We start from the raw sequence: 14,447 nt of genomic DNA, 5'->3' as shown, positions 1-14,447 counted from the left end.
GGGAGGCGATTGAGCGGTCGGGGGCGCGGACGCTCCCGCTGAAGTCCGGGCTCGGGAGAGAGAGGCTAGAGGAACGGCAGCCAGCGGGCTGGGTTGGGGTGCGCCGGGCTGGGGACGGGGGTAGGAAGAGACGTGCGCGCGAGCTGGGGAGTCGGGCGCCCGCAACGTAGCCCGGGGCGGCTCTCCAGTCTGGCGGCGCGGCGGGGCGATCTGGAGCGCAGCGCTGAGACTAGAGGAGTACAAGACCAGGGCAGGTCGCGCGGGTGCGGGGTACTGGGCTAGGAGGGCTAGGGAGGCTCAGTGCGCGGTTTTCCAGCCTAGCCGCGACAAGCACTATTGGGCTCTCAGCAGCCGGCGGGCGGGCGGGCAGGCGGGTGTGGGGGGGAGGAGGGCGCACGGGGCGGGCACGTCTGGCTCGGTGTCTGGTTCCCCTTGTTGTGTCTGGCTGATTCCCTGGAAAGAAGGAGGCTAACTGCTCCGGGGACCGGGGACTTTGGTGAGACAAGGTGAGAGGGAAAAAAGGGTCCGTGTCTTTACGTTCTCCCTCGGACTTGGCTGGGGAAGAAATACAGTCACCTTGTACTCCAGACAGCCAGAAAGCAGCGAGTCGGAACCTCGCTTGTCTCCCTCTTGCCCCACCCGCTTTGAGTCATCTCGAAGGCAAGAACGGGGTTCCATTCTTGTTTCTGTATTTCCTCTCCATCCAACTCTCTGAGGTACCCGGATTTCTCGCTGTACAGACCCAGAGAGGGTGAGAGAGGCAAGAAAGGGGAATGTCACCGGGGAAACGAACTTGCGCCCAGCGCGCGGGAGGCGGCAGACAAGGATAGGTGCGCGGCGCCCCTGCTCCGCGCTCGGCGCTGGTGCGATGGCTTCCGAAGGCCAGGGGACAGAGAGTGCGGGCGAATCTGGGTACATCTAAGAGCCTGCAGAGTAGCGCCCGCCGGCCACGTCCTCCACACCCTGCATAGGACTCCGCATCTAGCTCCGCGCGCGCTCTCGCACAGCAGAGCAGGCCGTGGGGAGGCCGGGTCTTCTGGGGAAGTAACAGGTTACCGCTCTGAGTCGCGCCTTCGGCTGCTGCTGGCCAGGAGCCCAAGACCAGCGCACGCAGCCGGGGAGCGGAGGGGAAAATCGCTCTCGCTCCACTTCTGCGCGAGCCTCAGCCTCTGTGCGTCCCCGGGGCATGAATCTCGCTGATGGCGATGGGATGATTGCGAAGGCTGAGGTCTCTGCGCCGCGCAGGAACGGAGAGCCAGGACTGGGGCGGGCGGGACGCACTCGGCTCGGGAAGGTAGATGGCAGACACCGGGGTGGGGATTGGTCAAGAAACCGCGGGTGAAGAGGACCCAGCTAACAGTCGCGGCTGGGCACTGGGAAGGTACGGGCGGCCGCGCGCTTACCCACCTAGGTTGGGAGACAGCAAGCCGGGCGCTCCGGTCGCTCTTCTGCGTAGCGCCCAGCAATCCGCCCGGCTCGGCCCGGCTCTGCCACAGGCGTAATCTGCCCGGCGTCACCTCCAGCTGCCGCCTCTCTTTCGCTAGCACCGTCCCGCACGGGAGCTCCAGGAAGAGAAGAGAGCAATCCGAAGAGGCGGCTTCTTGGCTTCGGGGGAGGGGGAGGCGGAGTGGGGAGGCGGGGACCGGCTCAGCAGGGGAATCACGAGGCCGCTGCTTGCGGGGGCAGCTCGGCAGAGCGGTGGGGCTCCTTGCAGGTGCCTGACCGCCTCTGGAGCTTTATAGGGCGATTATAAATCCAGATCACGGGTTTGCGCCCGGAAAAAAAAAAGGAAGAAAGAGAAAGAAAGCAAGAAAGAAAGAAAGAGAAAGAAAGAAAGAAAAAGAAAGAGCCCTAAGAGTAATCCAGACCGTACTCAACACGCTCTATTTTTTGAAATAGGCAGAGTGTCGGGTAAGGCGAGGCAAGAGAGAATTTCTATGAAGAATTCTGCCTCGCTGAGCGCTTCTCCCTCCCTTTCTTCTCCCCCACTACCATATCTTCGAGAAGACAAGAGCAGTGGCTTTGCCTCAATTGCTTTCCCCGCGGTTCCTCCAGCTCTACGACCCCAAGATGCCTCCCTGAGCGAAACCGCGTTATGGGTCGTGTCCTTGCTGGCTCTCTACTGAGCCAGGATTGTCGTGAAAGCAAAGGAGGCAGAGACGAGGGGGGAACACTCAGACCCTAGAGGACTCCATCTCCTTTTCACTTCCGTTTCCTCGTCCAGCTCGGAGCCTCCCCAAGTACTTCATCTGAGCACAGCTACCCACTGCCTCCGCAGAGAAAAGGGTCCGATTTCCAGCCCACTGCGCGCTCCTCCTAGCTTTGGTTCCCTTGGTGATGGGGAAAGGAGTCCTCCTGATTGATCATATCTGAAGGTTAATAACACGCACGAGTGCCCCTCCACACACAAGGGGAACCCGAGCATAGAGGTGTCCTGGGGGTGGGGTGGGGGGAGCGGACCGACCCTCTCTGCCTAGGCCCACTCCCCCTTCGATTTCATGCTTTTTAAGGATTCTCCTTTTGCAATATTTAAACGTATTTAACGAACTGCCTCGTTCGGAAAGCCCCTCACGGTAAAAAGACGTTCACGGAAAAATTTCCACCAGATGGCGCTAGGCGGCCAGAGACCGAGAGGCCCTATGCTGGCCGGGTCTTTCCTCGTGCGCCAGAGCCAACAACTAGAGGGGCTGGCGGGGCTGTTTATTCTCTGGCCTTTTCAAGCCATCCCTCAGGCACCCTCGTCTCTAATTTATGTTCTCCTCTTTCCTCTACCTCAGTTTCTTTTTCTTGAGGGCAAAACAAAGTTGATCTTTGGGTCTGGGTGACACCGTATAACCAGTGATTCCTTTACTCGTTTTCGCAGTGATTTTTTTTTTTTTCCTTTCCCTGTTGCGGTGCAGCAGGCAGGGGTTATATATGGACACGTCTGAGGCCTTGCTGGCCCACCGGAGTCCCGTCCCTTCTCTCTGAATGTCTTATTGCCTTTCACCATGACACAGTGGGAATGCCGAAAATCTTACAAAGCACTGAATATTCCATAAGGGAGATCGAAGATTCCGCCCTGAGAAGATGGAGTTCGATTAGTAAGAGGGATCTCGTTGTGAGGTTTGAAATAACCGCGTTGCCCTTGATACTAAAGGAAATACTGTTGCCCTCTCTTCCATCTTACAGTAAGAACTCGGGCACATTTTAAGGACGGAAAAGCATCCCGAACGGCGGGCGTGGATAACCGCAGCTGCGGGTGCCAGAGCTCAGGACTGGGCAGGGTGGGCGTGCCCACTCCGCGCAGGAAAGAACCCTTCAAACCGCGCACCGCGCAGCTTCTCTGCCACGCTTGGAATGCACGGTTTACTACGAGACTAGGCTCGGAATTCCACCCACGCCCCTTCCTCGAGCCTCCCTAAAAGAAATGGTTGCACCAATCAGGGAGCCCGGTGCTAGTGCTCAGTCATTCAAGACGCCTTGGGGCAAGGAGGCCGGCGGGAGGAGGCAACAAATCCCGGCTCCTCTCAGGATGTGCGTACCAGGAAGACGCCCGCTCACCTTCAGTCTCCTCCGCCTTCTCCTAAGATCCCAGATTCCCCAGAAAGGAAGATTCGTTTACCTTCACCTGTGGCATCAGACTGAGAAATTTCCACCCACTCCCTCTTCTGACCCCGGTGTCCAAAACGCTCACCCCTAACGTTTTAGCCAATAAAATAATCTCGCCGGAGAAAGAAATCTCCTACAAGACTGTGTCTCAAATTAAAGCTGAGTCCGTCCAGCTGCGAGGACATCCCTCCCTTTCTCCTTTATGTAGGGGGAAGGGAGGAATGAAGGCTCTTGCTCGTCCTTAATTTTAAAATGTTTAATTAAATATTAGTAATTAATTAAACGGATGTTTATTAATCACCTACTTTGTGCCAGGCGCTGTTCTCATGGAGCTTACACTGTCCAGCAACTTATATTATCCCTGCACTCATGAACATTCCAGTTAGGCGGGAAGAGTAACAGAGTTGGGGACTTCATGGCTTTGATTTAGTTTCCAATTATCTCTCATTCCAACCCAGACTCTTGGGCTCAGTGGAGATGGTAAGGAACCGAGGGCCTGGAACTCCACAGTTTCAGCACAGAGAGTTCGGACGTAGGGCACGGCTCTTTCAGCACCAAGGACAGAGCCCACGGTTTGGCCGCTTAAGCCTCCGGTTAGCCGGCTTAGGTCTCCAGCATTTAGGAAACCCGCCCCGCTCTCCCCATCCACCTCCCCGCAGTAACTGCTGGGTTTTGTTTCCCTTGTTGGGGCGCGGTGGTGGTGGAGTAGGTCGCCCCATTCTTGCCTCTCCGGTAAGAATTTGCAAGGAGGGTCGTTGTGGTTGTCTTTTGGCTCTTCAGAATATTTGGGGATCTATATTTTTGTCTGTATTTTTCCACTCTTCTTTTTATCTTTTATGACTCCCGGGGGAAGATGCTTTGGATAATGGGGGTGGAAAAAAGATATCCTCTCTAGGGACTCTTGCCGGTGGTAAGGGGTGGCCCGGAAGGGAGTGGTATCCGCCCAGCTGTTTCGTTTGCATTTGATCTAAGGTTTAGCGCTTTGAAGAAATGGGAACAAGACGCCCAGAGGCAGAAGAAGTGTGGGGTGGCGGGGGGGGGGGGGGGGGGGGGGCGCGAGGGCGACCCCTCTGGTCTCTCTCTGCCGGGCGTGGAGGTTTTGCCAGCCTGCAGCCCGGGCTACTCGATTATGTCTTCCGAGGACAACCTTCCTTTAGGTCAAGGATGGCTGGGACTTGGGAATACGACCCTCCGCCCACAATGCCCTTTCCCCGGGAGGTTTAAAGATATTCCAGGTGGATGTGGATTTGGAGCTGAGCCTTTCGTCAAAGGAAAAAAAGCGAGTGGGTGGAGTAAGGCGTGGAAGGGGCACCCAAATGGGCTGCGGGGGAGATTTTTTATGCGTAAAATATGGTCCGCGTCAAGGTGAGTAAATATGAAACGTCAATCTTTTTTTTTTTTTTTACGCATTTAGCATTTTTAGCCTTCAGGAAAGGTAATTTAGAGCCACAGTGTTGATTCATTTCAGCCTGCTCGTTAAGGTCTATTTTAAGCATCTAGTTTACGACCAAAAAAGAGGGGGAAAAAATGGCAGTGCTCACCTTTTAAACGTCTGTCTCCCGAGACTAGGGCTGTAGGCAGCATTAACCGTACACTCGGCTTTTCTTAAGTGGGAGCGAAGGTCTATTCGGTGTGTTTGTGTACTTTAAAGATAGTTCCCCAAATCATTCTGGACTTTCTTTGGGAACCATAGCTAAATCGACACCCCTACCCGCCACAGACCACGTCACACTCACTCCTGGAAGACGGGAAAGGGTTAAAAGTGTGGCGAGAGAGGGAGAATTCCAGCCAGAACGCCGCCAGAGAGGACTCCGGAAATTGCAACCTTTTCTTCTAAAGAACAGCGCTGAGTTCCTCAGATAATCGTCATATGGTCCCTTCCCCCTTGCTATTCAGAAGATGAAAATATTCTAATATTAAAGAAATTAATCAAAGAGGACAGAGTAATTTGTATTTGGGCACATCTTAAGACGCCCAATTCTCGCTATTTCAAACACGACGACGGAGGGACCGCCAGGTGGCGATAGATTACAATTTCTGAGGGAACAACGGGTTCCACAAGGGAGCAGTTCTTGAAGGAAAACTGCTGGCAGGCCCTTTCCAGTTCACACTCATACTCTGCCATATTTCACAAAGCAGGGCCTTTGTTTTTTAAATGCCGAGAGATGCTGCCGGAAGTGGCTGGAAACACTCAGAACCTCCGTCCCTTTGGTGAAAGAGGAGGGGATGCAGAGTATCCAACTCTTTCCCACAGAGCTGCTCTTTAAAGGTAGCCTCAGGATGGGAACTCTGGTATTAGGCAAGGTGTCTCACTGCGAAACTGGACACCAGGGAAATAACAGATCTGGATTGCAATTCTGACAGCTTCTAAGATGTATCTATGTTTTCAGTTCTCTCAACAAAAACTAAGGCAAAATCAGTCCTTTCCCAAAAGAGTGGGATGAAGAAAGATGATTTCCCAAATGAGATGCTTTTTAGTGAAACAGAGTATGGAATAGCGATACAGTTGAGCCTTGAACAACCTCCGGGGGTTAGGGGAGCCAGCCCTCACACAGTAGAAAATCCACGTATAACTTAGAGTCGGCCCTCCATGTACAGAGTTCCTCAACATCCACGGTTCCTTGGTATCCTAGATTCTGCATCCACACTTTCAACCAACCTGAAATCATGTAGTACTGTAGTATTTACTATGGAAAAAAATCCGCATCTAAGTGGACCCTCACAGTTCAAATCTTTGTTGTACAAGGGTCAACTGTATTTTATCTATTTTTTTTTTCAGTGTAAAAGCTCTTGAACTATTTAGAATAACAGGTATTTAGCCCTTGTTTTCAGATGTAGGTGCCTAGGACTGCTCTGTATGAGAGGTTCTGGAAGGTTCTGACTTAGTTGTGGAGAATCTGATAAATTTCTATTCCTGATAAGATTCCTTCCCTATCTGGCCTAATCCTTGGCCAGTTACTCAGGGGAGAAAACAGAAGCTTAACAGGTGGGATTCATCATTGCTGTTCTAGCTCAGTTTCTTTCTTGTCAAGAACTAACAAGTAAGAGCTCACTGGAATTTATTCACACCCAAGGTTCTCACCTGTGTCAGCTGCAAATCAGTGCCTTGGGTTTTCCCAGAGCAATTAGTTACCTGGAGCTCGTTCTTTCTTACTTTCAGGTGCAAGGCTGAGGTCTTGTTTTCTCTGCCTTTGGATGAGTCAGGGATCCTTTAGAACTGCAACAACTTGAAATCTCAGGAAGTCCCTAAATATGCAGATTAAATGATAGTCAATATCTTTTCCCTGGGGCTATAGTCACATTGTCTCAACTACATAGCTAAGGATAAACCACAGACATGCGCTGAAGCACGGGAAGACTTGAACTGGTAAAACTTTTGTTTTCTTCCCTGAATCAGAACCGTATACTCTCCCCTCCCCGTCACCAACCCCCCCCCCCACACACACACCAACCTTGATATCGGACTTGGCCATGTGATTTGCTTTGGACACAGGAATAGAGCTGAACTGCAAATCCATGAGTTTTGAGGTAATGTGTGATGCATCATTTCTGTGGCAGTAGCTGACGAATACAGCCTCTCACACCAAGGCTGCCAGGGAGAACCAAGGTGGAACTCAGAGAAAGGTCTTGGCATTGGCTGCCCAGGATTGCTTACTGTGGGTGGGCCCAGTCTGGCCTAATAGCGGTGGTGGAGGGGGTGGGGCACGTTAGCGACCTCTGACCTCCCTCTGTCTCTCTCTCTCTCCCTCTCTGTGTCCGTCTGTCTCTCGCTTTAGAATCATGACTACAGAAATAGTTATATTATAGAGGTGAAAAATGAATCTCCTGGAAATTATGTGGTGTGTTTATTGTCTGAATTCTCATTTAAGCATCACCTGAGATTGTCTGCTTTGCAGACAAAGAAACTGAAGTCCAGAGAAGTTTCAGGATTTCCCAGAGCACACACTTAGTGAGAATCAGGCTGGAAACTCTTCTCCCTTCAGTCTCAGTGCCCTGTGCACTGCTCAGTGAGGCCTCCCAGCTCTGCCACATAATAATCATTTGGCCTTGGAAAATCACTTAATCTCTCTGGACTCCCATAATGGCAGGGTTAGGGTATCAGATGAGACCAGATAAGGCTTCATTCATCTGAAATAATTAATGAGTAGTGTTTCATGACTCTTCTCACAGGGCAATGTTCTCCTGTTGTGAATGCTATGGACTCAAGGACCTCTTGAGGTCTTCAAGGCAGCTTGTTACAGGAGGAAAATCAATAACTTTAGTCAGACTTGAGTTCAAATCTCAATTCTACTTATCAGCTATTATTTAAATGCTCTCAGTCTAAATTTTCTCATCAATAAAATGGGAGCTAACATTAGCTTTGTGGGCTGTCTTATTTGATGTCCATAAAACCCATGTTCACAAGTTCAGTGGTGCCTGGTTTGTGGATTTCAGTGTATGTCAACTCCTGCTCCTGTTCTTTCCCCTTAGTTCAACAGTGATTTTGATCCGTTTAAATGTTTTCTCCTTGGATGTATAAGCTAAGCCTAATATGTGTTTTATTTTGTTGCCCATTTCAGTAGAGCTTCATCATCCCTTGACATGGACTTGAAGGCTTCCTCTTCAGCGATTTAGAGGCTTTTTAATCTACAGAGAGTTTTGATTCCTAGAGGAGAAAATTTTCTGATGGAACATTCAGACTCAGCTGAGAAGGGGTGAAAGGAGCCAGTTGTGTGCCAATGTCTTCACTCTGCCCCAATGACACTGACCTTCTTGTTGTTTCTTAAACATTCTTGGCATGTTCCCATCTCAGGGACTTTGCAATAAATATTCCTCTGCTTGGAAAGCTCTTCCCTCACGTATCCATAGGATTTGTTCCTTCTCATTCTGGTCTTTGCTCAAATGTTCAAATGTTATTTTCTCTATGACCTTCCTTTATCCCTCTATTTAAAATTGCAAATCTCCCCCAGTCATAGAACTCCCTATTCCACCCTGTTTTTTTCCTCTAACACTTTCTTTTTTCTTTACCACTTGACATATTGTATATTTTACTTATTTATTGCTTCTTTCTTCTCACTAAAATGTAAGCTCCATGAGGGCGGGGATTTCTTTTTAAACCAATGTATCCCCAGCACAGAATGGTTCCTGGAACACTATAACCACCCAATGCATATTTGGCTGGTTTTTATTTTGTGCATCTGAATAGACAATATATTCCTAAGATCTTCAGGTGGCCATCTGGTGCCTGCCGAATGAGTATGGGCAGTCATTTTGCATCACTTTCTTTTCTTCATCTGGATTCAGATGAGGAGGTGAGAAGAAAAAGTAGACAAGGAAGAAATAAGCCACCCATAGTCAGAACCACCTAGGAGACCTCAACTAGCCTATGAAGGAGCAGCCAGTTACATTAGTATTCAAACCCCTGCCTTAACAGGTGGCAAAAGATCTGAGTTTTGCAAGTTTGTTTTGAGACCAGTTTCTCAAAAGTATTCTTTTAATTCCATTTCGTATATAGGATTTTTAATATTTTTCCTCTTATTTTCTTTCATTGGTGGGATGTGAGCTAAGGGAAGGTGGCTGTAGGATGACGATGTTGTCTGCTGATTTAAGTATTCTGCCCTACCTTTGGCTCAGTTCTTCAGATGCCAACAGGATGAAACTGAATTTGGTGCCTATTATGATGGGAAAGAGATTTTCTTCCTAACACACTATCCAGTGGTAGACAAGGAACTGTGAAATGTATCATCTTAACAGGATGATTGTTTTCAAGTAATCCTTTTCATGGAAAGACATTCAGAATAATTTTTCTTTGAGGCGAAGATACATTTAGAGACCTGGGGGCATGAAACGCCAAAGTCTTGTTACAGAGTAGAAGAGGGGGCAAGCTAAAGTATTCAAAAGGCGGGGGAAGGAGCTCAGGAAAGTTAACCAACTATTAAACTTTTTTTTTGACACAGTTATGCAACAATAGGAACTATTGGGTTGGCCAAAAAGTTCGTTCGGAAGATGTTATGGAAAAACCTGAACGAACTTTTTGGCCAATCCAACACATAATCAATTCTAAAAAAACAAGGTCTTTTGGAGGCTATAGGTGACGATTTGCAATTGTTTCACTTAATTTATCCAACTGGGCATAAGAGTAAGCAAGTTTGTGAGTGTACTAACTGGTTAAGGTTCTATGAAGATCAGCATTTCTGTCTCAGACATTTCTTTTCTGAACTTAATGACCTATTTATTTACTTATTAGTATTGATCCTCATCAGAAGCTTTCAGCACACCAAAAAGTGTACTAAGGCCTGCTAAAATACCTCACGTACAATAGGCAATTCGTGAATATTGCTTTATTCCCTCCCTTCCTTGTGTAAACTTTTCTGTTCCTAAGGTCAGTTTTACTTTAACTTTTTTTTTAGTCTTTTTTTAAATTGAAGTACAGTTGATTTATAATGTTGTGCCAGTCTCTGCTGTACAGCAAAGTGACTCTGTTATAAACATGTATACATTCTTTTTTTAATATTCTTTTCCATTATGGTTTTTCATTATGGTTTATCCCAGGAGATTAGATATAGTTCGCTGTGCTATACAGTAGCACCTTGTTGTTTATCCTTTCTTTTTAAGTTTCTTTCTTTTAAAAAAAAGTACATTTCTTCCTTTAAATTAATATATGATTGTTAAAGAAAGTCTATGACTTTATAATGAACAAAAATGAAATAACCTCATCACCCATACACAACCATAGTTAACATTTTCGTTAATTTTTCCCTCAGATTTCATCCCGCCCCATTATAGGCTTAATTTAAAAGTTTTTAGTATTGAACAGTCATCTGTACACACATGTTCACAGCAACATTGTTCTCAATAGCCAAAAGGTGGAAGCAATCTAACTGTCCATCAATGGATGAATGGATACACAAAGTGAGATATATATACACAATGGAATATTATTTAGCCATAAGAAGGGATGAGGTATTGAAACATGCTAGGGCATAGATGAACCTTGAAGACATTATGCTGAGTAAAATAATCCAGTCACAAAAGGATAAATACTGGAGGATTCCACTTACTTGTGGTACCTAGAGTAGTCAAATTCATAGACAGAAAGTAGAACAGTGGTTGCCAAGGACTGAGGGTAGAGGGAAATGGGGAGTTATTGTTTAATGGGTACGAAGTTTTGGTTTGAGAAAATGGATAAAATTCTTGAGGTGGATGGTGGTGATGATTTCACAATATGAATATGCTAAGTGTTACTGAACTGTGTGCTTAAAAATGGTTAAATGGTAAATTGTATATTTTAGCACAATAAAAAGCTTTTAGTTATAAAAGTGACACATGCCTATGATAAAAAAATTAAAATGCATACATTGAAAAGTAAAGCTTTTACCTACCTCCCCTCCTCACTTGCACAACCCAGAGATAACCATTCTAGCCAGTTTCATATTTCTACTTTTCACATACCTGCACCTGTAACTGGCACAAGGATCCGCCAATTCCTCTTCCTTGGCTTTGAGTGGCCATGACCCTTGGGGACCTGACGGTACCCTAAAGAGTCCAGTTAGGCTTACAGTCTTAGAGGATGTTATTGGTGTCATTATGCTTGCTATGCTGTGGCAGATACATACAGTAGGATGCTCTCAGCTGCAAAGTAATAGAAAATCAGAAACAAACTGGCTTAAACAGTAAGAAAATTTATTGTCTTATGTAGGATATTCAGAGGTAGGGCAGGCACTAAACCAGAGATGACTGTCAATAAAAATGTCATCAAGGACCAGGTTCTTCTTTTCTCTCCTCCCTGTCCGTAGCATTGGCTTCAGCATAAAGCTTCCCATGGTTCTAAGATGCTGCAAGTACGCATGAGGGCTCTATGCTTTCTTGTCTCATGTTTTATTAGCTGAGACTGGCTGAGTTCTGTCCATGTCTAGTAATAACTAGTAGTAAAGGGATATTGCTCTAAGGGTACAAAGTTTCAATTATGTAAGATGAATAAGTTCTGGAGATCTAAGGTACAGCATGGTAACGATAGTTAACATACTTATTATTATACACAGGCCTACCTCATTTTTACTGCATTTCACAGATACTGCGTTCTTTTACAAATTGGAGGTTTGTGGCAACCCTGTGTCAAGCAAGTCTATTGGGGCCATTTTTCCAATAGCATTTGCTCACTTTGAGTCTCTGTGTCACATTTTGATAATTTTTGCAATATTTCAAACTCCGCCAGCAAAAAGATTATGACTCACTGAAGGCTCAGATGATGGTTAGCATTTTTTAGCAATAAAGTATTTTAAATTAAGGTATGCATATTATTTTTTTAGACATAATGTTATTGCACATTTAATAGATTACAGTATAGTGTAAACATAACTTTCATATGCACTGGGAAACCAAAAACTTCATGTGCCTCGCTTTAATGTGATACTAGCCTTATTGGGGTGGTCTGGAACTGAACCCGAAATATCTCTGAGGTATGCCTGTACTTGAAATTTGCCAAGAGGATAGATCTTAAATTAAATCTTCTCAACACACACACACACACACACACACACACACAGGTCACTATGTAGAGGTGATGGATATGTTAATTCGCTTGATTGTGGTGGTCATTTCACAATGTATATGTGTATCAAGTTGTTCACCCTAAATATATATAAAAATATAATTTTTATGTCAATGACATTTCAAAGCTGTTACAAACAAACAAACTAGTAGCAAGTGGGATGGGAGTACGGTGATTAGCTTAGACTTATCACCTAGGTTGAAAAGGCTGGAGGGGGAATCAACCAGTGTCTGCTATAGGCTGTCTCCTGGTTCAAAAGGGTGCATTATGAACAAGGCTATGCAAGCCCATCTCATCTCCCAGTGCTTTACTTAACAAGCCTCTCCAACTTCTGCACACACACAGCCCCACCCCACATTATAACATATCCCATGTCAGCTGGGTAGTTTATTAGGAAAGCCAATCAGAGCGACCTTTGTCCTCCTTAGTGTGGCCTTGGAGGCTACATCTTACTTGCCTCTTGTGAATTCTCAATACCTCACAATGTAGGACACTTGCCCAGAACTCCAAAACATTTCCAGTGGATCCCGGCTTTCCTTCACATCTGGCACCATGAGCTCTGGTCAAGCGCTCCCCACCCCCCTCTCCTGCTTGTCCAACATCAATATTCCAGGCAAAATACCCAAATTACATATACCTTAACATGTAATTAACCAAGGGTATAGTTAAAGGGAAAAAACACACTTCAATTAAAGGGAATGTAGGTTATCACCTTGCTTAATATACAGTTGACCCTTGAACATCATGGGGGTTAGCGGTGCTGATCCTCCGTGCAGTCGAAAATCTGAGTATAGCTTATAGTTGGCTCTCAGTAACCGCCGTTTGGCATCTGTGGTTTGGCATCCGTGAATTCAACCAACTGCGGACCATATAGTACTGTAGTATTTACTACTGAGAAAAGTTCACATATAGTGGACCCGTACAGTTCAAATCCGCGTTGTTCAAGGGTCAACTACATAAAGAAATGAAGGGTAACTGAAGGCTATATGAGGAGCACAAAAGAGAGGCAATTCTGATTCCACGTTTGGACTGCTGGAGCGTGGTCCCGATGGAACCAACTGCCACTCACTAAGGTTATGCTATATACATTCTCTAAGGTATTAGATGGTCTTTAATTAATAAATCATTCCCCTTTCTTCAATCTGCTCCTCTCTACTGGAACCTTAGGGAGGAAAGTACAGTGAAGGGTAGGGCATTAGAGTAAAACGATCTCGATTTGGAATACCTTATGCTCTTCCTTTCTAACCCGGGCCCTGCGAATGGCTCTGAAAGAAGCGTGGTGAGAAGGACAAGGGCCGTTCTGCCAACGATAAGGTAGCGACCAGAGAACACACCATCTCCATTCACAAGCACATCCATGGAGTGGGTTTCGAGAAGCACACCCCTTGGGCACTCATAGAGATTCGGAAATTTGCCACGAAGGAGATGGGAATTCCAGACATGCTCATTGACGCCAGGCTCAGCAAAGCTGTCTGGGCTGAAGGAATAAGGAATGTCCCATACTGTATCCATGTGTGACTGTCCAGAAAATGTAATGAGGATGAAGATTCACCAAGCAAGCTCTATATATTGGTCACCTATGTATCTGTCACCACTTCCAAAAATCTACATTCAGTCAGTGTGGATGAGAACTGACCACTGATTGACAAAGTTATAAAACCATCAAAAACAAATGACCTGGATTTGAATCTGCCAATTCCCAGGTTTATGATCTTTAGAAAGTTACTCTCAATCTTTCCTAGGTCTCAATTTCTTCACACGCAAATGGGGATAATAACATCTACCCCCATGCAGGTGTTATGAAGACTAAAAATATTAACATGTGGAATTAACATATAACATTACCATATGGAATTAACATATGGTACAGTGCCTAACACATAATAGGCTATCAGTACATATGATTATCATCCTTCCTACTAAACATGCTCATCTTAAATATTTAAAAAATAATACTCCTTTTGCCTTATGTCCTCCACAACACTTAATCTTTTTTCTTACCTTCAATGTCAAACTCCTTATTTTTGTTTTCCTCACTCCAATTCACTCAAACTCACTGAAATATGGCTCTCCTTCCTCCCCCAGTCAACTGACACTGCTCTCCCTAATGTCACCAACCACCTCTTTGTTGCCATCCAATCATACTTTTTAGTTCTTACCTTACTTGTCCTCTCTATAACTTCTGGCCAAGTAGATCTTCCCAGATCTTGAAACTCTTTTCTGGATTTCTGTACTCAGATGTCAGTTAGGATGCTTTTGGCAGCAGGTAAAAGAAACCTCAATCCAAACTGGTTTAAACAATAAGAAAGTTTATCTCACTTAACAG

General features: G+C 46.1%; 1 pseudogene; it reads left to right on the top strand.

Moving 5' to 3' along the window:
- The first annotated feature begins 11,080 nt into the window (after nt 1-11,080).
- On the top strand, nt 11,081-13,756 carry LOC133091532 (large ribosomal subunit protein eL31-like; annotated as a pseudogene).
- The last annotated feature ends 691 nt before the right edge of the window (nt 13,757-14,447 follow it).

The sequence above is a fragment of the Eubalaena glacialis genome, chromosome 1, assembly GCF_028564815.1.
Source record: "Eubalaena glacialis isolate mEubGla1 chromosome 1, mEubGla1.1.hap2.+ XY, whole genome shotgun sequence".
NCBI classification, from domain to species: Eukaryota; Metazoa; Chordata; class Mammalia; order Artiodactyla; family Balaenidae; genus Eubalaena; species Eubalaena glacialis.
This window is presented reverse-complemented; position numbering and strand designations above follow the sequence as displayed.